The following is a 24,538-nucleotide window of genomic DNA, read 5'->3' as shown; positions in this document are numbered from 1 at the left end:
ACAGGTGCGACGCCAGGGCACCTGGGGGTTGTAGTCCGCTAGCCTTTGCCCTCACGGTGCGGTGGCGGACCCTCAGGCAATGTGGCCAGGCGCTGGTGTTCTCGCAATCCCTTATGGTCTGGAAGCCGTTTCCCTCACGGCTGTGTCCCCCGCAGAGCTCAGCAAGCCCCGCTGTTTTGTAGCACCTCCGGGCGCTGTTGGACGCATCACAGGTGCGACGCCAGGGCACCTGGGGGTTGTAGTCCGCTAGCCTTTGCCCTCACGGTGCGGTGGCGGACCCTCAGGCAATGTGGCCAGGCGCTGGTGTTCTCGCAATCCCTTATGGTCTGGAAGCCGTTTCCCTCACGGCTGTGTCCCCCGCAGAGCTCAGCAAGCCCCGCTGTTTTGTATCGCCTCCGGGCGCTTTTGGACGCATCACAGGTGCGACGCCGGGGCACCTGGGGGTTGTAGTCCGCTAGCCGTTGCCCTCACGGCGCGGTGGCGGACCCTCAGCCAATGTGGCCAGGCGCTGGTGTTCTCGCAATCCCTGATGGTCTGGAAGCCATTTCCCTCACGGCTGTGTCCCCCCACGCATTTATACATCCTGGGTCAAGCTGTGTAGTAGGGGAAAAAGCACAAAATTAAAGATCCTCAATATGTGTTAATAAAGACATGCTTTTATTGTTCAGAGTTTCAGGTGTAAAGGATCTGAATTCGGAGAGACCAGGCTGGGGAAAATATTGTAATCACATTGAATAAATGTATTTTTAGGGCTTGATTGAACTGTGGGATTCTACATTTTTACGAATATATATATAATGGATAAAAAATAGTCCAAACAGTTAAAAGAGACATTAAACAATGTTTCTGATTGTTAGAAATTCTGCCTCCTTATTCTCCTGTTTAAAAGAAAATCAAATTTCAAGGTCAGATAAGAGACTACTTGCTAAAAAAGTACTTCATATCAAATTGGAGTCCTCTTATGTTCATGGCACAGTGGTTAAAAATTATGAACTAGAATGTGGTGGCTAAGATTAGTTCAGGCATTGCCACCATAACTTTGCTGTTTGTTATAATTGACACCTAAGTGTAAAGGGTACAATGGTCTCTTTCTCACTTTGCCATAGGACTGAAACAATACCACATTAATGAGGGCTAAGTAGGACAAAACAATTTTTGTGTTTTCATCTGGAGGGAACCCAGCTTGGGCTGAATTGCTCTTATTGAAGCAAGAAAAGAGTTGATTTGCATATTGTGGGTTTCTCTCCAGAGTGGCACAGTGCGAGAAAAATGATTGATTGGAATGCAGCCCAAGTGATCACCAGTGGCGAAGATTAATTCAAGCATTCATCCACCATTACACTGTTGTTTGTTACAATTGACAACATAAGTGTAAAGGATATGCCCAGAAGTAGGTACCCTGCTCACTATGACATAAGACTCAAGTTATACCTCACTGATGAGGCCTAATTGACAAGAACAAGACTACACTCACCTGGAAGTTCAGGTCTCTGTGGGAGTCCACTCATGCCCTTCAAGGTGTTCCCTCAGAAAACATATTGGAACAGATGTTGGCAGATAACACAGAGGGGAAAGGTATTTGGGGATGGAACAAGAAACATTATCTTTCACCTCTTACTCAGGTTGTTAGAAGAGTGGTTGGTTGACTGTGAAACTGTGGCTGAACTTAAGGTCTGTATTCATCAAAGTAATATCACAGCAGGTAGCCTAAGCAAAAATAAATAACTATTAGCACATGTATGTTCCACTGAACATTCTTTTACATATGTTCATTTCATACACACAGCAGTTGCTCATCCATATCAATACAAGTGTAGCCTTAAATCTCCTTTCTATTAAATCATTAAAAAAAATCTCTCTTTCAATGAGGTCAGCAGTTCCCTGCTCTAGGAGTCTTTATTCGGATTGCAAAATAAGGGTTGACCATCCTTATCAACAGTTTGCAAGGATCATTCCTCTTATCTTTCATGTTATTCCATGAGTGAAGTCTCAATTGATTTGCTGACCCCAAAAATAAAAGAAACCAAGTCCATGTGAAACCAAGGATGTTAAAGTTCAAGGATTCAGTGCACTGAAAGAGTTGCAAGTGATGTCGTTGACAAATCTCTAATGTTCTTTTTTTATGCTTTCATTTAGGTCATAGGTACAAAGAGGCTGACGGTCTCAGAAAGTCCATAAGATGAAGGCGGATGTACTGGATGCTAGCAAAGGTAAGCAGGAATGGGCTATCCTTCTAGAAGAAGGTCTCAAAGCCAAGCATAGCCTAAAATGTAAGTATTTTAAATACTGCACCCCAGATGGCAACCTAGACTCATGTGAGATCAAATTCTTGCTAACTTTTAGCTTGTGCTGTTGCAATGTTTGCGGCTGTAAGTGGGAGGCAGGAAGGAGGCCGTGAAAAAAATGGGGAGGTGAGGAAAGTCCAAGCGGTTGATGGTGGCACCAGTGTGGGAACCAGTGTGGATTCCGGTGTTGATGTCAGTGACCAGGGGAGCAGAGTGAGAAGCCAGGGATCATCATCTGTGAGGACACCAGTTTTCATTAATGAGCCCAGGGAAGTGGAGGGAGAGGTTGGATGGCCATCATTTGCAGGGGCACCAGTGTTGATGACAGTGGCGAGGAAAGTGGAGGGAGAAGCCAGACGGCCATTAGCCCTGTCTCTCGCAGCCCAGTGTAGAATTTGATGTAAATGATGAATAAATCCAGAGATATTAGATAAAGGTTTAATAGGATTAGGCACAGTACTTCCAACTGCAGATGTACAGGCAGAATGATAAAAGCACAGTTGAGGAGGAAACAGTTCTAAATAGAACTCCTAGCAGAGCAGCATGTGCACTAATTAAAAGTATACAGACTATTAAAGGGGAAATGTAAAAGGAAAGAAAGAATGATTTAAATGAGAAATGGCAATAATAAAAATAGATGTATGACAATGCAACACATTTCTCCCCTAAGGAAAACTAAGTACAATTATTAACACATTTTGTGGCACACCTGACATTCCATACTTTACCATCTTGCGTAACAACACTATTGCAATTGATTTTAACAATTTTGATGGGTTTACCAAATGTAAGTTCTACTTTGGAAACATAACCAGGCTTACAAATTCTCACCCATTCACCAACAGTAAATGAAGGCACTTTGACCTTCATGCGAATGTCATAATTACATTTGCTCTTATTTTGTTTGACTTCCACTTTACGGGCTATATCATCAATCACAACTTCAGACTGACGAACATCCTTAGTCTTTTTGAACCACCATGGACACAACTTGGAAACATGATGCCTGCCTCTCAATAAACGAAAAGGTGAAATTCAGTAGTAGCATGGGGTGTAATACGATACAAACAAAGTTTCTCTCTTAACTTCTCTTTCCATTGAACACCAACATTTCCTGCCGACAAAATATCCTGTTTCAGAACTCTATTATATCTCTCGACCTGACCATTTCCTTGTGGCTCATACAATGCTGTGGTGATGTGTTTAATATTGTAAAACTTCAAGAACTCTAACATTTCATTTTTTTTGTCAAATCTTTTTTATTATGATTTATAAAGATGAACATTCCATTAGGTATTCCATTTCACACATTTCATTTTAGCAGCTGTTCCTGGGTAGAAGTGCACCGACAACATATCACAACTAGGGGCGCCATAGCAATACATGCAATTAGTCCGCAGGAGAATCATGAGCGCCCAGGTGTGTCCTTAAATGGTGATTAAGATTCAATACATCCCACCTCCCTGCACGAGGGAACAGGCCATACATGTGCATCCCAGTCCTGATAATGATCATTTGCAACAAAACAGTAACAGGAACAACTAACTGCGACACTGTCACTGAAGTACATTACAAAAACTCTCCCCCTTCTTGACCCCCCAATACACCCAAACCCCCCCCACCCCACTCATACACACAGGACACATATACCACCTTGGCTAATGCTTCCTCACCTATTTGCCGTGTCATGTAGTAAATGGTGTGTCAGGCGTGGCCGCCGCTGCGCACTCCCTCCCTCACACCTGACATGTCAGCCTATTGTCCCGCCGCCCCCCTCATCCACTGCACTCCCTGCCCCCTGTAGTCTGTTTAGCATGTGTTCCCATCTCTCTGCCAATGGCTCCCTCCGAAGCCCCACTATTTCCTCCCGCCGAATGGCTTTCCATTCTGCACGAGCCCATGATGAGAAAGACAGAACCCACGCTCTTACATTGGGCGAGTCCCTCGCTTTCCATCTCCTAGTGAGGAGTCACACAGCTGCGACCATCCCAAGATCAAGGAAACGAGATGACTCTTTGTATTTATTTCATACGACTTAAACTGCACTCCATTGTCAGTAATAAGAACTTCCGGGTAACCTTCTTGTGCAAAAATCTCTTTTAAAAACAGAATTACACTTTCTGTAGTGGGATGTGGTACAAACTTGATTTCCGGCCAATTTGAATGATAATCCACAGCCACTATAGCAAACCTGCACTCTTGCTGTAAGAAATTGAACAGACCTGCGATATCAAGACCCAACTTTTGCCATGGTTGATCTGGTCATTTCACAGGAATTAACGGAGCAGGATCACATTTACAGATCTTATCGCTCCTAACTTGTGTTACATTCTCTAACAAACCTGTCAACAAACCTGTCTACACCAGGTCACCAAAAGTTTGATCTAATCAATCTCTTCATGGACGACATCCCTAAATGACTCTCATGGCTCATAGATAGGATGACACTGCGAATAGAAGCTGAGGGAATACATTTTCCTTCCCTGAAGATCAAATCCCCTTCTGTGATCAACTCCCAAAGACATTCCAATAAAGGACAATATCAACTGGAACATCATTCTTAGAAGGCCAACCTGTTCTGATATAGTCCATAACTTTACTTAGTACTACACCTTCACCCATACTTTTCCTCTACATTTCTTCAGAAATAAAACCAAACTTCTCCGAAATAGTTTTGGTGATACTAGCAACTACTTCCTCATCTTCACACTCATTTTCAGTGGAACAAGGAAGTCTGGATAGACAGTCAGCTGTCACATTCATTTTCCCTGGGACATATTCGATATCAAAACTGTATTCTTGTAAACGTGACATGAGTGTGGCAATGCGAGCAGTAGCTCTAAGACCACCACCAGAAGATAGAATAGACACTAAAGGTTTATGGTCAGTTCTTAGCATAAATCTGGCACTCCAAATGTAATTGCAAAAGTGTTCGACTCCCCAAACACATCCCAGCAACTCTCTCTCAATCACTGCATAACCCCTCTCGTGACATTGAGCGTCTGGGAAGCAAATGCAACATTCCACTCCTCTTTTATAGCACGTTGAGACAAAACACATCCAAATCCATAGAGGCTAGCATCAACAGTGAGTACACATAGTTTGTTCATACAATAAGGTTTGATAGTTGGGGCAGTTACCATCTCAGCTTTTATGTTCTCAAAAGCTTCTTGTTGTCTACTTCCCCAAATGAACTCCACATTTTTCCTAGATAATTGCCTCAATGGTCCCATCTTCGTAGCAAAATCCTTGATAAATTTACTGTAGTTCTCACAGAGAATGAAAGCAGTTTGTCTTTACAGTCAGGAGCAGGAGCTTTCAAAATTGCATCAATTAACGACTTTTTAAGTAACACACCATCTTTGGATACAGTGTGTCCCAAATACTCCACAGATTCTTGATGCTATTTGCATTTCTTACTTTGATAGTGAGCCCATATTCACTTAAAACATTACACACATTTCTGAGATGTTCTGTGTGAATTTCATTGTTCTTGGAAAAAATCAGGCTATCGTCTTGAAAACACTTGACGTAACGTTGCATCTCTTTAAAAATATGGCACATCGATCGTTGGAAGACAGATGCTGCCAATGCCAGTCCGAAAGGCATTCTCTCAAACTGGAAAAGACCCTCGGTGTAATAAAAGCTGTTAAATGCCTTGACTCTTCTGTCAACTCCACTTGGTGATACGTTGATCTTAGATCAAGCGTGGAGAACACTGTAGCTCTTCCCAACATACTCACAAATTCATTTATATTCGGCAAAGGATGACAGTCGATAAGGATATTTGCATTCAGAGCCCTCAAGTCAATATATAGTCTCAAAGATTTATCCAGTTTACGTGCGAGGACCACTGGAGAAACCCATTTTGAGAATTCTATTTCCTCAATCACACCACTAGTCAAGTCAAGTCAAGTCATAAAATTTGTATAGCGCACTACATACCCAGAGGGTTTCAAGGCGCTTAGGAAGGGGAGGAGGATTATTTGTCAAATATCCACGTTTTAAGCAGCTTTCTGAACGCTAGGTGATTCTGGGTGAGGCGAAGGTAGGCGGGGAGTGAGTTCCATGTTTTGGCAGCCAGGTATGAAAAGGATCTGCCTCCCATGGTGGTCTTGTTGATGCGAGGTACAGTGGCGAAGGCTTGGCTGGAAGAGCGAAGTTGGCGGGAGGGGGTGTAGAAGGACAGTCGAGAGTTAAGGCAATCTGGTCCGATGTCGTAGAGTGATTTGTGTGCGTGGGTAAGCAGTCGAAAAATGATCCTCTTATTGACGGGTAACCAGTGGAGGTCTTTAAGGTGACCAGAGATGTGTTTGTTGCGTGGGATGTCTAATATGAGCCTGGCTGAGGCGTTTTGGATTCGTTGTAGTTTCTTCTGGAGTTTAGCGGTGGTACCTGCGTAGAGGGTGTTTCCGTAGTCCAGTCGGCTCGTGACTAGAGCGTGGGTGACTGTTTTCCTTGTTTCGGTGGGGATCCAGCGAAATGTTTTTCTGAGCATGCGAAGAATGTTAAAGCAGGAAGAGGATACGGCGCTGACTTGTCTGTTCATTGAGAGTGAAGAATCCAGGATGACGCCAAGGTTCCGTGCGTGGTCTGTCGGGATGGGTGCTTTTCCGAGGGCTTCCGGCCACCAGGAGTCGTCCCATGCAGAGGGGGATGTACCTAAGATGAGCACTTCTGTTTTGTCTGAGTTCAGTTTCAGACGGCTTTGTTTCATCCATTCGGCGACTTCTTTCATTCCTTCGTGTAAGTTAGTTTTGGCGGTGCTGGGGTCCTTGGTGAGAGAAAGGATTAGTTGAGTGTCATCCGCATAAGAGATGATGTTGAGGTTGTGTTGGCGGGCGATGGCCGCGAGGGGGCTCATGTATACGTTGAAGAGGGTGGGACTGAGTGAGGATCCTTGAGGTACGCCGCAGATGATTTCAGAGGCCTCGGACTTGAATGGTGGGAGGCGGACTCTCTGGGTTCTTCCGGTGAGGAACGAGGTGATCCATTCCAGTGCTTTTCCTTGGATTCCGATGTTTCTGAGGCGTTGTAAAAGGGTGCTGTGGCAGACTGTGTCGAAGGCTGCAGAGAGGTCGAGGAGGATGAGGGCGACTGTGTCTCCATTGTCCAGTAGAGTTCGAATGTCATCAGTTGCTGCGATGAGGGCGGTCTCAGTGCTGTGTTTGGTTCGGAAGCCAGATTGTGAGGGGTCGAGTGATTTGTTGGCTTCGAGGAAGGTGGCGAGCTGGTTGTTGACGGCTTTCTCGATGACTTTGGCCGGGAATGGAAGAAGCGAGATGGGGCGGTAGTTTTTGAGTTCGGTGGGTTCTGCTGTTGTTTTTTCAGGAGGGCGGTGAGTTCAGCGTGTTTCCAGTCTTCTGGGAAGGTAGCGGAGTTGAAGGAGTAGTTGATGACGTCTCGGAGGTGCGGAGCTATGACGGAGTCTGCTTTGTTGAAGATGTGGTGAGGGCATGGGTCTGTGGGGGATCCAGAGTGGATGGAATTCATCAGGTGGATGGTGTCCTCCGTGGAGATTGGGTTCCAGGCGTTAAGGGTGTTTACGGGGGGAAGATGGTCAGCAGATGGTAGGGTGGGTTGGCTTCCGGGTTGGTTGTCAAAGCTGTTGTGGATGTCAGCAATCTTGTTGTGGAAAAAAGAGGCTAGGGAGTCGCAGAGGGTTTGAGAGGGGGTGATGTCGTTGGAGTTGGCCGAGGGGTTGGAAAATTCCTTGACGATGTTGAAAAGTTCCTTGCTGTTGTGGGCATTGTTGTCAAGTCGATCCTTGAATGCTGTTTTCTTGGCTTTTCGGATCAGTTGGTGGTGTGTACGGGTGGCGCTTTTGAAGGCGTCCTTGTTGCTGGTGGATGGGTCTTTTTTCCAGGCCTTTTCAAGGGAGCGGCACAGTTTCTTGGATTTCTTGAGGTCATCGTTGAACCATGAGGCCTTCTTGTTGCCAAGTTTGTGATGACGTTTTTTCAGTGGTGCTAAGGTGTCGGCGGTGTTGGATAGCCAAAGGGTGAGGTTGGAGGCGGCTTCGTTGGCGTTAGAAGAGAGGGCTGGGGAGGTTCGAAGGAGCGATGTGGAGATCTGGTCCGTGGTGATTTTGTTCCAGTTTCTTTGTAGAGTTGGTTGGAGGTGGATGATGGGTTTCGGCTTGTTGTAGGTGAAGTGAACGCAGCTGTGGTCAGTCCAGAGGGGATCCGTAGTGTGGCTGAAGGAGACATGGTTGCTGGAGGTGAAGATGGGGTCGAGTGTGTGACCTGCGATGTGGGTAGGGGAAGTGACCAGTTGTTTAAGTCCGAGGTTGGCGAGGTTGTCTAAGAGGGTGGCGGTGTTGTGGTCGTTGATCTTTTCAAGGTGGAAGTTGAGGTCTCCCAGGAGGATGTAGTCTTTGGAGGGGAGCGCGTGTGGGGTGATGAAGTCCGTGATGTCTTCACTGAATTTTGCGCGGGGTCCTGGTGGTCTGTAGAGGAGGGTGCCTCTAAGAGTTGTCTTGGGGTCGATGTGGATCTGGAAGTGAAGGTGTTCGGAGTTAGCGAGGTTGGCGTCGGAGCTGGTAGAGATGCGGATGGATTTCTTATGGACGATAGCGATTCCTCCTCCTGTATGGTTGGTGCGGTCCTTGCGTGTGATCTTATAGTCATCAGGGATAGCGATGGCGATGTCAGGGGCGGAGGAAGCGTTCATCCATGTTTCCATTAGGAAGGCGACGTCTGGAGAGATGGTGTCTAGTAGATTCCATAGGTCAATTGCGTGTCTGTGGACCGAGCGGGTGTTGAGAAGGATGCATTGTAGGTGGTTGGGGTCGGGAATCAGTGGTGTGGTCGTAGCGGAGATGTTGTCGGTGCCGCTAAATTTGCAGGAGAAGCAGGAGAACGGCCCATGGGTGCGTCCAGGAGCGGCTTGGACGCAGTTGGGGGCGCGACCGGGGTTGAGGGCTAGGAGGGTGGCGGCATCGTAGGTAATGCGGGAGGGCTGGGGAGCGCGGGGGGCAGGGGGTCTGGCGCTGGGCGCGGTCCAGGCGCGGACGGGCGTAGACGGGCTTACCTTTGGCGCACCTTCGGCGCGGATTGGGCGCGGTTGCTGCGCGTGAACGCTGCGCGCGGGAGCAACTGTCATTAATACACTTCGGGGGTGGAGGGGCGTGGGAGGGGCAGCAGGGAGGCGGGATCGGTGCGAGGAGGAAGGGCTCAGGGCAACAATAACAATCAAAATGGAGGTAGGGACAAGTCGAGTGAGGCTGGGGCACAGAAAAAGGTCACTGGCGCTTTAAACGTGCAGAATGAGATAGAAGTAGGCAGGTAGAGCGTAGCTCCGTTTCCGTCGCGTTAATAAAGTTGCCTGATTAATGTAGCGCTGCAGACTGCCAGAAACGTGCCACGAACTGAGCGGACTGGCAAGTGAAGCACTAGCGCTGAAATACGATTACAATTACAAGCGCTAAGGCACACAAATAAAACACCAATCCCAAGCCACAAGCGCTAATGCAGGAGAACAAGCACAAATTGCAAGCGCTAATGTAGATGCGCAGGAACACAGAAGGTTTGAGGTAAGGTAACGATACCGTCAGGAGCCAGGGAGCGTGGGAGCGACCGTGTCTGACTACACAACATCTCCTTCAACGCATCACCCAACTCTTCTCTGACATTAATAGGAACATTCCTTAGCTTCTGTACAACTGGTAATGCCCCTTTTTTAGCAACATATAATTTAATATATGCAGACCTTCCTTTAAAATGAACAGAAGAAGCAATTTATCCTATAAAATCAATGGTGGGCCCATCAAACCCCTGAGCCACAATATCAGGAGAATACAAATCTTGAGTAGATTTCTTAGCACCATATTTTTCATTGAAATAGTTCTCAGTTACAATAGTCCAAGGGGAACCAGAATCAGCCATAAGCATGAGGTCTTCATCCAAAAATCTGACAACACACTTAGGAGTATTCAACGTCTCACTCTCAACCACACCTATGTTGACTAATGAAACTACAATTCCTCTCTCCTTAAGAGAATCACTGCAAGCTGACTGCTCACACTTGACACGGGTAATCTCGCTGGTCGGATCAATCCTTATACAGAAAACTTTGCTTTTCTTGTTATGGTAACTGTTCTTATCACTCATTTTCCTCTTATCATTTCTACAAGCTGTCGAGAAATGTCCTATCCTCCCACATTTGTTATACTCCTTTCCTATTGCAGGACACAATTTAAAGGAAGCCACTTGATTGTAGCTCCTGCAATTGAAACATACAACATTTTTGTTAGTCATTCTCGTGGTTTGGGGATTTCTAGCAATATTATTCATAGCACACACTTCATCACACACTTTATCACTTTTCTCACCCTTCGTACCAACATCTTATATGGTCTTCATCAATTTCTCTGATTACTCAAAAGCTTTAGCGGTGGAAAAACAATCTTGTAAACTGGGATTACCCAATATCCATAACTGCTCTTGAGTTTTTTTACTCCTAACATTGACGATTAATTGGTCTCTAATCATTTCATCCGTTATAGCCCCAAAATTACATGAGACAACAAGTGATCGTAATGCAGTCAAAAACTCATCAAAAGATTCTGATTCTCTTTGTGCTCTTGTCTAAAATTTATAACGGTTACGAGCTAATCTGGTAGTTGGTTTGAATCTAGCCTCTACGCTCAACATCGCTTCATCAAATACACCCAAATCTCCTGGAACTGTGGGAAGAGTTCTAAACACTGCTTGTCCCTCTGACCCCAAACAATGAAGAACATTTTTTTTCTTCCTTTCATTCCCCATTCTCTCACCATTAACAGCTTTTAAATAAGTCATAAACTCCTCTTTCCACCTAGTCCAGGGTATGGGAGGGTCACCCTTAAATTGAAGAAACTTGGATGGAGGATCGAACTGCATAGTGTTACCACAATATCCACCTAACCACAATAAAAATGATACAAAATAATATGAATATAGGATGAATGTGGGATTCTTACAGTTTGAAACTATAATTGAAACTATAAGCAATTATGAAGTAAAAATGTCAACAAAAACTTCTCCTTACAGCTGTGCACATCAGTGTTATGTGCAATTATAAAGTAATAATGTCAATGAAAACTTCTCCTTACAGCTGTGCACACCACCGTTATGTGCAACAATAACAAGTTCATCACTTTAGAGCTGTGCACATCAGCGTTGTATGCACCACAAATGTCAATAGCAACAAGAACGTCAGTGAGGATGTGTCACTTTAAATACCTCATTTTCCGGTATGTATTTCGGCGAAAACCGACCTTGAATGATTTAAAGTAAAGCCGGTACACTCGATGTCAAATCCCTTTGTGAGACTACTTGATGTCAAATCCAAGATGGCCGCCAATGACGTAGTAACGTTGCGCTCTGCTGTAACGCATACGTTATGACATCACTCCGTCAGCGTCATTTCCCAGAAGCGAGTACATCGATGAGCAGCCGGGTCTCACTAGAACAATGGGGACAGAAGAATGCCGCCAAAGATGAACACCTCACGTCGTCAAGACAACGAAGACGCTTCAGGTTTCCGATGAGGTAGGCGTTGGTGTCTCGTGAATAATTTAAAGTTAAAAGATGCCGCAAAACAACTTTAAAATCCCTTTAAAATCCACCAAAGCACATAGAAAATCCGGCATTTTACATAGCAAATAACATTGATCTGTATAACATGCAGACGTGCGTGTACATAGGTATTCCAAATGCACAGTAACTTGTGAATTAGCCAAGAGGGGATCTCCAAACAAAATGTTTAAATCTCCAAATAATCCACAGAGGTGTAAAGAGAGTCCAGATTTTCTTTAAGAAATAGCTTGAAATGGTTGCAGGTCCAAACAACAGTCTCCACCAAAGAAAAGAAAAATATCCACACAAATGTATAGATGTACCACTCCTGTGCTTGAAAGAGTAGCTGGTACTTTGAACCCTCGTGGCCAAATTTGTACAATTTGATGTAAATGATGAATAAATCCAGAGATATAAGATAAAGGTTTAATAGGATTAAGCACAGTACTTCCAACTGCAGATGTACAGGCAGAATGATAAAAGCACAGTTGAGGAGGAAACAATTCTAAATAGAACTCCTAACAGAGCAGCATGTGCACTAATTAAAAGTATACAGACTATTAAAAGGGACATGTACAAGGAAAGAAAGAATGATTTAAATGAGAAATGGCAATAATAGAAATAGATGTATGAAAATGCAACACCCAGGTCCCAAAAAGCACACAAAGGGAGAGGGATGTGGCCCGGGGCATGGCATTAAGAATGCTGATACCATTCTGGGGTTCCTTGTGTTCCCATCTGGAGGGGGCTTGGTCTGGAAGTTTAGGCAAGATTGTAGGTATGGGAGCAGGAACATTGTGATTTGCATATGGTGGGTCTCCGTCTAGAGAGGCACAGTCATGAACAACAATGAACTGAAATCCAGCCCGCCTGGTGACCATTGGCTGGGATTATGTCAAGCCCTCCTTTTATTTCTTTGTTGCTTGCTATAGTAGATTTCAAAGCACAGTGGTATGTCCAGGCATGGGCCCCTAGCTCACTGCGCCATAGAGCTCAATCTGTTCCTCACTGATGAGGTGTAAGTAGGTCAAAACCAGACTGGGTTTGCTTATGTCTCTCTGAAGGGACCGTGGAAAATCAGTTCACTCTGGACTGTTCATAATGAAGAAAGAGCAAGGCTGTTTGCATATGACAGATCTCTGTTTAGAATGGCACAATGGGTAAACAATGATGGGCTGGAATGTGACCCTGAGATATCATCAGAGGCTGAGATTAGTTCAAGAGTTTCTTCCATCCTTTTGTTATGTCTTTTAGTTGACACCCTAAGTTCAAAGGGTATGCCCACAGGTGAGTCCTTTGCTGACGACCCGCAACTCAAGCTACACCAGCTATACCTCACTGACAAGGACAAAACTGTTTCCACTTGGAAGGGAACTGTCTGACAATTCGGGCTGCAAAGTTCATTTTAGAGCAGGACCAAGGCTATTGTTCACATGGCAGGTCTCTGTCTATGGTAGCACAGTGGGTTGCCATTGATGGCAAAACTGCCATTGTATAGCTTTTTAAGCTGTCACCCCACAGCACTTTGATTGTGTTCCCATTCCTCAGTGCTGTGATTTTGACAAGCGCGCCAGGACAAAACCAATGCCTGCTATTTTAAAACTGCCTTTGTATCACTTTTTAAACTGTCATCCCACATCACTTTGATTGTGTTTCCCTGCGCACCTGTGTCAGCATTTCGTACCTCTCCTGGGTCACACGCCGGCATCCTGGTCCACCATGGGGTTTCCCGATTGATGTGAAGGGTGCCGGGGCCTCTGACCTTCCTTCCAGGCAGCTCGGAGGTGCTAGCGGCAGAGCCGTTGATTAGCGCTCTAGCTCTCACCGCGCTATATAACAGGCTTGCCTTTCCTCACGCGCAGTGGATGCGCGCAGCGGGAACGCCGACGGCGCACCAAAGGCAAGCCTGTCTGCGCCCATCCGGGGCAAGGGGCAAGCAACTCTGCCCATTTGACCTCCTACACGGCAACTGAGCTGAGACGTCTTCATGACAATTGGCCTATCAGCTCCTGTACTAAGGCCCATCTGCACTTTACAGGGATCTTCAAACCCAGGATTTCCTTTCCTGAACTCTTGGCCCTACCGTCTGAACAGAGCTCTTCCATCAGCTCTGTTGATTCACCTGGACCTATTCCGCCCCTGCCCCAGGAAAAAATAGTACCCTGGTAATTAGCTATTTAAATACCCGCTCGTTGGTCAAACACCAACTTGAAATATTCCAGCTACTCGACTCTGACAAACCTGACATATTTCGTGTGGCGGAAACAGGGCTCACTACCGAGTCTGTACCGGACATTCTTGCATTGCCCTCATGGTACTACATACTCCAGGCCAACAGGCCCTCGAGGAAGCCTGGAGGCAGGGTTGCAGCTATCATTCACCATCAACTTAGGTTTACCGCTTTAAAAATCGCCGGCATTCCCTCAGTTGACAGCCTCATTTTAAAATTTAAATCACCCAACTGCTTGGTGAAATGTTGTCCCAACTAGTCATTAACAATGCCGAAATCATCATCATTGGAGACTTTAACTACTTGCCCACTGATGTAAAAGAGAGTACCAGCTCCTTAGAATTCACAGATCTCCTTTCCGGAATGAACTGCACATACAGGTCGCCACACATATCAAGGGACATGTTCTAGACCAAGTCTGATTTGATTTGATTTATCTATTTGTAGAGTGCGCGAATGCCCCAAGGCGTCTTGGCGCTGAGATATACCTCTGGCTCTTGAAGATTTTAGTTAGAGCTGTGCAGAGAAAAGCCATGTTTTAACTTCCTTTCTAAAGGATTTCAAGGATGGGCTGATTTTTATGGCTAGTGGTAGTTGATTCCAGGTTCTCGCTGTGTGTACCAAGAAACCTCTTCCGCCCTAGTTGGCTCTTCTGAATCTCGGGACCCTGATGAGTTTCTTTTGGCAGGATCTGAGAAGTCTATTTGGCTCATAATGTTTTAGATGTGACTTCAGAAATTGTGATCCAGTTCCGTTGATTGCCTTGTATGCCAGGCATAATGATTTGAATTGTATCCTTTTTGCAATTGGTAGCCAATGCAGGTTTTTTAGTTTGTGGCTGATTGGTTCAAACTTAGGTTTGCCAAGTATCAACCTGGCTGCTGCATTCTGCAGGCGTTGAAGTTTGACTAGGATTATCTTCCTGGCTCCAGCATAGAGGCTGTTCCCCTAGTCCAGTCTGGACAAGGCTAAACCGGTCACTACTGTCTTGCGCGAATGATGCAGTAGGTAAGGTAGAATTTTTTTAATCATTTTTAGGATGTACCAAAGTGTTGATGCCAGCTTGCTGGCTTGGGCATCGAATGAAAGATTGGTGTCTAGAGTGACTCCCAGGTTTTTCACCTTTTCTGATGATTCGGGGCATCTTCCCAGATCTTTTGGCCACCATGAGGGGGACCATATATTTGTGTCCGCTCCTAGTATCATGACCTCACTCTTGTCCCCGTTAAGTTGTATGCAGTTCATTCTCATCCATTGGCTGATCTGTACCATGCAGTGTTGAAATTTTTCTGCTGTGTCCTAAACATCCCTACTAATTGACACCACGATTTGAGTATCGTCGGCGTAGGATATTGGAGTGAATCCACAGTTCCTTATTATTTCTGCAAGCGGAGCCACATATAGATTAAAAAGAGTGGGGCTCATCGAGGAGCCCTGCGGGACTCCGCAAGGCAGGTTGAATAGATTGGATTTCGCTTCTCCCGATTCTACTGAGAAAGTTCTGTTCTCTAAGTAGGAAGCAATGAGGGCACAAGCTGAGTCATGTATTTGTGCTGCTTTCAGTCGTGTTATAAGGATCTCGTGGCTGACTGTATCGAAGGCCGCCGATAGGTCGAGTAGCACCAAGGCGGCGTTCGATCCATTGTCCAGCATTTGCCTAAGTTCCTCCACTGCTGTAATCAAAGCAGTCTCCGTTCCATGTCCCTCGCGGAAACCGAACTGAGAATGGTCCAGCCAGTTGCCATCCATCAGATATCGGGATAACTGTTTGTTTAACAGTTTCTCGAAAATGTTTGCGGCAAAAGGGATCTTGGCTATTGGTCTGTAATTGTTTGGGGTTGAGGAGTATAGGTTTGGTTTTTTTAGTAGCGGCCTGATTGATATCAATTTCCAGTCATCTGGAAAGATGTTGGTATTGATAATTTTGGAGAATAGTTTTTCTAACACTAGGCTCAGCTGTTCGGAGCAGATTTGCATTATTTTGTGTGGACAGGAGTCCATTGGGCTACCTGAGTTAGTAGTATGAACCTCTTTCTGGATCTGTTCTGCTGTAGGGGGAGTGAAGTGGAACGATGTGGTTTGGACTGATTGTTTCACTGGATTTATTAGGTGTGATGTATCCTTTTCTGCCGTCTCCGTGCTGTGATTTTTGAAGGAGTCGTAGACTGATGATACTTTGCTAACAAAGAATTCACCAAGTACGTTACAGAAGTCTGATGACAGTACTTCTGAGTTGTTATTTTCAAATTTGGATAATTTTTTTACAGTATCAAAGAGGGTTTTACTAGAGTTTTTAGACTCATTAATTTTCTGGACAAAGTATTTACTTTTTTCTGTTATTATTAATTTTTTGTAACTGGCTAAGGTAGCTTTGTATTGTTGTCTGAAGTGGGTATCATAGTTGGTTCTCCACTTTTTCTCTGCTCTTCTGCACTTCTGTTTTCGAGCCTTCAGTGCTTCCGAGAACCATGGTTGTGAGGGGCTTTTTCTTTTCAGAGTAAACTTTTTTTGTGGGACTGTCAGTTTGACTGTGTTGTCCAACCACTCGTTGAATTGTTTGCAGGCTATATTACAGTTTTCATCAAATGTAGGATGGGATGGTCGGAGTGTTTCAATAAATGCCTGGTGGTCAATTTTAGACCAGTCGGGGTAAGTTGCTTGTTTAATATGTTCCACAGGTCTCCCGGTATCCTCTTTAATTTCTAAAGTGAATCGGACTAACTTGTGGTCCGACCATGGGCTCAGGAGAGTATCAATTTTATTTAAGCTCTGACATGAGGTGAAAATACCATCCAGTATGTGGCCAGCATTATGGGTGTCTAGGTGTACCTTTTGTTCCAGATCAAAGTTTGACATTGCATCCATAAATGAAGCTATCTTTGCGTCTGAGGTTTTCTCTAGATGTAGATTAAAATTGTATAATCTGGACTTGTCACGCTAGATTCCAGAAATGGACTTAGCAGCTCAATTAAGGGCGTTTTTGCGCTAGGTGGTCTGTAAATTAGCAGTCTATTAAACGTATATTTATCTGTGATTTTTATTTGGAAGATCAAGGTTTCACAGTCTGAGTTACTTCCTCTACTGAACTCTTAATCCTGAGCTCTTCGTTTGCTATTATTGCCAGTCTGGACGTCCAAATTGGAAATTACCCAACCTCTAATATCCTCATGCCCTTGGTCAGACCATCATATTACTACATTTCCCTGGTTAGTGCCCTTCTCACAAAACCGCCTCTCACAGGTAACCACATGGCGAGAAACTGGAGTCGGGCCAATATCTACAAGTTCTGTATCTTACTAAAAGCCTCATCCCCCAGCGAACAGGACTCCTTAGATAATCAGGCAACTTGCATCAAGCATTGGATTGAATCAGCCAGCAACATTGTTGCCCCTTTTAAAAGAACCAAACTTAAACATCCCCATGATGCTCAGTGCTGGTTCTCCGACGAGCTGAACATAAAGAAACTAGCACTCAGGCAAGCCAAGCAAAGCTGGAGACGAGAATATGCCCCAGGATAAAAAGCTATTTATATCACTCTGCTAAAAGACTATAACAGCTCCATTCTCCTGGTTAAGACAATGTACTTCTCCCTGAAAATCACAAACTCAGCTACTAAGACCAAAGAGATATTTTCCATAGTCGACGAATTATCACAACAGGACAGAGTAATAGCTAAACCTGTCCCCTCACAAACATTATGTGATTCCCTTAACTCGTATTCAAAAGCAGTATTCCACCACCCACGCCCTCAACAACTTTTCCTATCTCTTTCAAAAATCCACAGGTGTTGGATCAAATACCCCTGATCTCAAGGGATGAGTTTTTCGCCCTACTGAAAAAGGTTCGATCAGGCTCCCCCACAGACTTCTGCCTCCCACACATTTTACGAGAGGCCTTTTCCACCTGCCCCGACCCCCCACTCACGCACCTCAACAACTCTCTTAGACAAGGCACTGTCCCCGACACCTTCAAGATCGCCAAAATTGTTCCCATCCTGAAGAAACCTAACGTCGACCCTTCACTGCTGTGCAATTTTTGACCTATTTCGTTACTCCCTTACCTCAGTCGGATTCTCGAAGCTCATGTCACTAACTGCCTCAGCTCCTTCATTGAACACTCTCAGTTCCTTGATCCCCAGCAAGCAGGATTTAGACCAGCACACTCTACAGAGTTAGTCATCCTTGCAGTCATGGACGAGCTTAGGAGGGGGTTGGCCTTAGTCCTCCTCGACCTGTCGACCACCTTTGACATGGTCGATCATGACATCCTGATCGACTGTGTCAGTAACGCTGGCATCCAGGGGTCGGCTCTGAAGAGGATCTCCTCCTCCCTCAGCAACCAACACCAGGCAGTCCTTCTCATCAACTTCTCAGCGGAGAAAGTCAGGCTGACCTAAGGGGTCCCCCAGGGATCCTCTCTTTCTCCCCTTCTTTTTAACCTGTACATGTCTCACCTGAGACGCAATAGTAAAGTTGTGGCTTTCAACTACGCAGATGACATCCAGCTGGTGTTTGACATTGATTCTTCTTCCACCTCAGTCGCTAACTTTCAATCCACCATGAGCCTTATTAGCGATGGATGTATGCCAATCAATTAAAGCTCAACCCTGACAAGACTACGTTGATTCTGAGCAGAGGCGCTTCCAATCCTTGGAACCCTAACTTTTGACTGCCGCTCCTAGGCAATCCTCCCCGATCAGCGGAATCCGTAAAAAGCCTAGGGGTCATAATCAGCAAAGATCTATCTATGAAACCTCAGATTGGTGCGGTGGTATCGTCTTGCTTCTTCCATCTTCAAACAATCTGAAAAATCTCTAGATTCTTAACCACCAGGGCCCCAATTCTTGTCCTTGTGGGCTTGGTCATCTCCCGCATTGATTATGCCAATTCACTCTATGTTGGCATCCCAGCTTATCAGCTCCATCGCCTGTCATTGGTCCAACACCAAGCAGCTAGGCTCATCTTTCAACAACCCAGACACCAACATGTTCGTCCCCTGTTGAAGAGCCTTCATTGGCTCCCGGTGGCCAAACGCTGTGCATTTAAATTAGGCTGTACCATGTTCAAAGCCTTGGCCGGTCTTGGCCCGGCTTTGATCTCCTCCATGGTCCATTGCTATATCCCCTCTCGTGAACTTCGCTCCTCCCACTTGCCCCTGCTCACCATCTCCACTTTCAATCAGAAAAAACACGGTAGTCTCGGATTTTCTCTCTTTGCCCCCAATTCTGGAACTCCCTCCCCTTGGAATTTAAATTAGCAACATCCTATACCCACTTTAGATCTCTCCTTAAGACTCTTCTGTTTTCTCAGGCATAGGAGTAAGGTCCTGCTCATCATACTTCTGATGCCCCCATTTACAGAGCCATGAAACTGCCTTGTGTAAGTGTGCTCTACAGATGATTTTACCATAACGTAACATAACAACGATTCAAGCACTCCATCCATCACTTTGTTGCTCAATACAGCTGATGCCCTAAATTCAAGGGATATGCCCAGTTGTTGATCCCCTGCTCAGTGTGCCACAAGACTCACGCTATATCTCACTGACAAGACCTAAGTATGCCGGGATTCTGGTATTCGCATCTGAATGGATTACGTCTTGCAGTTCGAGCTGAGCTGTTCATATAGAAGCAGTACCAATGATGTATCTGGCCTATATCTGTTAAAGTGACACCGTGGGAGGAATTTGATGGACTGGAATGCAGCCTAATCAATTCCCAGTTTCTATTCAAGAATTCCTTCCAAAGCCTTGCTGCTTGAATTAGTTGAACAGTTAAACTGGACGGTGATATGGTCTGCCTATTTTAAATTTAATAGTGTCCCTCAGTTTAAGACTATTTTAGGAATCCCTGGTTTCAAAGGGACAAACTGTCCATTGATTGGGTCATAAGAACAGTGGCCCTGATTTACAAATTTCACATTATAGTACATTTTGTAGTACTACAAAAAGCACTACTATAAAATATAAGTTTTGTTTATACTTCTATGTGTGGAGCTGTCAAACCCCACTGCGGGGTCTCCGCACATTAGGGAAAATTTAGTATTAAATATGAGAGGGATGCAGTGGAGTGAGTGGAAAAAGGGCCAGACTTACAACTAAGAGGATGGAATTAGGAAGGAGTAAGATGGGTTTAGGGATGATCAAGGAGGGTTTTTGTGGAGGACATCAACCCCCACACCAGCAAGAGTGAGTCAATTGTCTTACTCTGAGGATGGAGATATGTAACTTATACTTTTGTAGTAAGTTTACACTCAGAGTTTGTGAATGCAAAAAGTAGTCATCTTATTACGAAGTATAGCCTTTGTGAATCAGGCCCTGTGACACTGCAGTCAGTGTTCTGTAAAAATCATTCTTTTAGGCGCTATGGTGCAAGGGTGCCTGGGTTGGCGCTAGGCAGAGGTTTGTGCACCAACACAGGCACAGAGCACGTATGCACTGTATATTGTTAAATACGATGCACTCCTACTATCTCCCTTTCAGACAGTGCAGCAAAACAAGGTGGCTTTCTGAATTCCGCTGCATGAAAATGTGTTAAATATGCCCCAAAGATTGGAATGTTTGAATACTTCGTCATGTCTTTTAGACTGTGCAAAATCCCTGCGGAATTCCAGTACTTCATTATTGATGTACTACATTAATTTATTCACAAATGTGCAGTACTCTATTTTGGAAATTCAGGAAGAAAACATTAAGCATTTTTTAGTAACATTTTATTGATTGGAGAAAGTCATCTCTATGATAAATGTATAGAAGTGTGTTTTTCACACCACAAAATTAGAATTCCTGGATTTTACCATCATGTTATTACAATTTCAAATGGGCACCAAGAAAGCCAAGACAACTGACCAATGGAAGGCCTCCCAGTTTGTAAAGAGATACAGTGCTTTCTTGGGCATGCCAACGGCCACATGCATCATCAGGACATTTTGCGATTCCTTATTTGCGAAAAATAGGGAATCGCAAATAAGGTATCGCAAAATGCGAAGCATTAATTTATTCTCATAATTTTTGCGATTCGGTGAAAATCGCAATTGTTACCGAACCGCAAGGATTATGCGAATTCTAAATTGCGATTTCACAATTCCCATAGGAATCAATGGGTAGGCATTGACATTTTGCGAATTTCTATTTGCGATTCTCAAAATGTTAATGCATTACATGGGTGCAAGGGGGGTCCAAATGACCCCCCCTGCACCCCTGAAATGCATTTTTAAGTGCATGTTTCACACACACATGTCCTAAGGACATGTGTGTCTGTAACATTACAGTGTTTAAAATGCAATTTTGAGCATTTTCAAACTTTTTCGCAAATTACCACGAGGTTCAACCTCGTGGTAATTTGCACCCCCTAATTGAGAATTCGCAATTTAAAATGCAATCATGCATTGCTTTTAAGGAACCGCAAATTTGCGATTCCTTAAAAGCAATCGCATTTTTGGAATTCGCTAAAAATAGCAATTTTCCAAAATATGTTTGATGCATCCAAAAAAGATATTTAGGAATCGCAAACGGCCGAATTTACCGATTCACACCGTTTGCGACTCCTAAATACCTTGATGCATGTGGGCCAATATGTTTTCTGTGTTTGATTAACTAGGTGTTCAACTTGAGGAACACAAATCAACAGGTTACCAAAGAAAGAGGTAAAATTTCACTTGAAACGAGAAGCAGAGTTAGCTTGCCAACAACAAGTAAAATGTTACATTTGTCCCAATCTTGCATCACTCAAGCCCGATACAACCTTTTGCTGTAGATGTGGATTCCTCTCAAGTGGCTATAGGGCAGGGGAAGGTGTTCTTGGTAGCTGTTTTCTTAAAAAAATTGAGTACAGCAGAGACAAAGAAGGTAGCAGCCGGCAACCCCCTCTTGGTTATTAAGGTGGTATTTGAAGTGTGGAAACATGACCACCTCATGGCATGCCATACAGTTGCGATCACAACAGACTGTAGAAATATACGGTTTTAAAATTCTGCTTATGCACTAACTGCAATACAATTGCGCTGGACACAATTCTTTAGTGATAACAATTTTGTGATTCAGTTACAACCAGGCAGAGAAAAATTGGACGGCAGATGCCCTATCGATATATGGTTATGCAGTGACAGAATTTCCTCAGAATCATCTCCGATAATTCTGCTTATTAAATAGTATGGGCTATTCCCATCATGTAATTTTTTATTCAAATACAGAAAGAACAACAGCCGATGGAAGTAAAAGAAGTGGCCATGAATAATGAAGGCAGAATGAAGAATAATTTATGCAATGTCAATAGAGCCTTATATCTTCCGACTTTAACAATACAAGAACAAAGTCCACATTGGTGCCACTGCATGCCCCACAGAGGACATTGATGGAAAAAAACGCCTTAGAATTGATCTGAAGTTATTTTTGGTGCCCATTAACTTCTCAAGATTCAAAGCCAACAGTCTTTCATTGAATTTCATCATTGGACTACCTCAGGAAAGTAACAAGTATAATACTATCTTAATCACAGTGGATCACCGCCCAAAAAGGCCCACTTTACACTATTGAAGTGCTTACCATCTGTTCATAAGTTGGCTACAGTTTTCAAAAACAAACAATAGTTACGAAGGGGCCACAGTTAATTTCCTGCTGGGAGTAATGGAAGTTGAAGTCTGTCTGTCCTCTAGTCATCACTCTCAAACAGATGGGCAAACAGAGAGGATAAATCACTGCCAGCAGCAATATCGACATTATCAATTACCGCAAGGCCGACATAATTAGGTGGACCCCTTATGGAATGCAGAATTTGCATACAAGAACTCCACCAATACTTCATTTGGCTCCTCTCCCTTATATTGCACAAATGAGTTTCACCCACAGATGATGGCAATAGAAAACAAACCCTCGGGTTAAGTCCCAGCTGCACAACAATTCCATGAACATTTGTGAAAGATTTAAAGACAGCACAAGCCAATATAATACAAGCTAATATAAGCTACAACTTTTATACTAATAAACATCGCAGGTCCAGAACTATATAAAACCCAGGAGATGTAGCCTGACTATCTATGACTGACACATTTGTTCCTAAAGGGTTGAAAGAAGTTTCAAAACAAAATTTGTGAAACCCTTTAAAATCAATTCAATTCAATTCAATTCAAAAGTGCTTTATTCGAGTATTACTCATAAAAGCAGACAAACAAACACATAATAAAATACAATTAAATTACAAGATCGAATATGACTTAAGCACATTACACATTAAAAAGACAATTAGAAATACATTTCATCCTATTTTATGCAATCCAAGGTGCAAAGTTCATAAAAACAGATTAAAAAAAGCAATCCAATATCACTGTTAAAATCAATATGGTTTTTAAAATTATTCATCAGATAAGACACCTCGCATGGGAACAGAGAATAGATAATCTAGCAGTCTCTGTTCGACTAAGGAGAGAGTAGTTACCCTACTAGCAATCTCTGCCTAATTACCCACGCCCACCCCAGATACTTTGCAGTCGCTATTATAATCCAGTTTAAGGAAGTAGATTTTACAATGCGTAGAGCTACCATACTACTTTTAGTACCCAGGTTTCTACACATAGGAGCCAACCAAACACGTCTGGGAGCGGAATATGCATAACAAGAGAACAAAAAGTGACCCAACGTTTCCTTTCCTTCCCCACATACTGGGCAGGTAGCTGGACCTCCATCTCTCCATTTTGATGTTAAGTTACGTAGAGGTAGAGAGCCAGCCCTCATTTGGAAAAGCAGCTTCCTATCCATGGGTTTCGTTATGAAATCCCAATACATTTCGTACGTAGGAAACAGCTTAGCTTCAAGGAAAGCAGTCGTCATAGACCCATTATTATTGCTAAGCAGACTCCTGTTTTCAACCTGTTCCCAAAAAAGATTTTTTATAAATAACTTAGATGGAAAGGATGACCCGGTTGGATCGGTCCACAGCTCGTTTAACCCTAGTTCACATAATGCTGATTTTAATGATCTGAACCATCTGATCTTATGAAATCGGTCTGCTTTGATGACATCTGCAAACCCTGCTGCATAATGTGACAACTCAGGGGTGGTCCAGATTCTCCGCCAATATAATATCGGACGAAGTTTGCACATTGCCGAGATTTCTTTCCTACCAAGGTCGTATCTGAGAGGCAAAAGGGGGCTGCTCTGTGGGGTACCTGTTAGTTTCCGAAGGAAGTTATTCTCTGATGTCTGTAACTCCTGGAGGTTTTCTTGCCCCCACATCTCTGCCCCATACAATGCTGACCCTATTGCCTTTGCCTCATATATGATCAAGGGAGGTTTAATTGGTTTGGTCAATGATTTACTATGCTCCTTAATGATGGTACCAGCCAATTGTTTGTGTCTTAACACTGCAATGTTTAAATGTTGGTTCCATCTATTATCATTAGAAATGTGAATCCCCAGGTACGTAAAAGAATTTACTACTTCGAGGTAACGCCCACTCATGGATATTTTAG

The sequence above is a fragment of the Lissotriton vulgaris genome, chromosome 6 (genome assembly GCF_964263255.1).
Source record: "Lissotriton vulgaris chromosome 6, aLisVul1.2, whole genome shotgun sequence".
NCBI lineage: Eukaryota > Metazoa > Chordata > Amphibia > Caudata > Salamandridae > Lissotriton > Lissotriton vulgaris.
The sequence above is the reverse complement of the archived record's forward strand: the minus strand, read 5'-3'. Positions refer to the sequence as shown.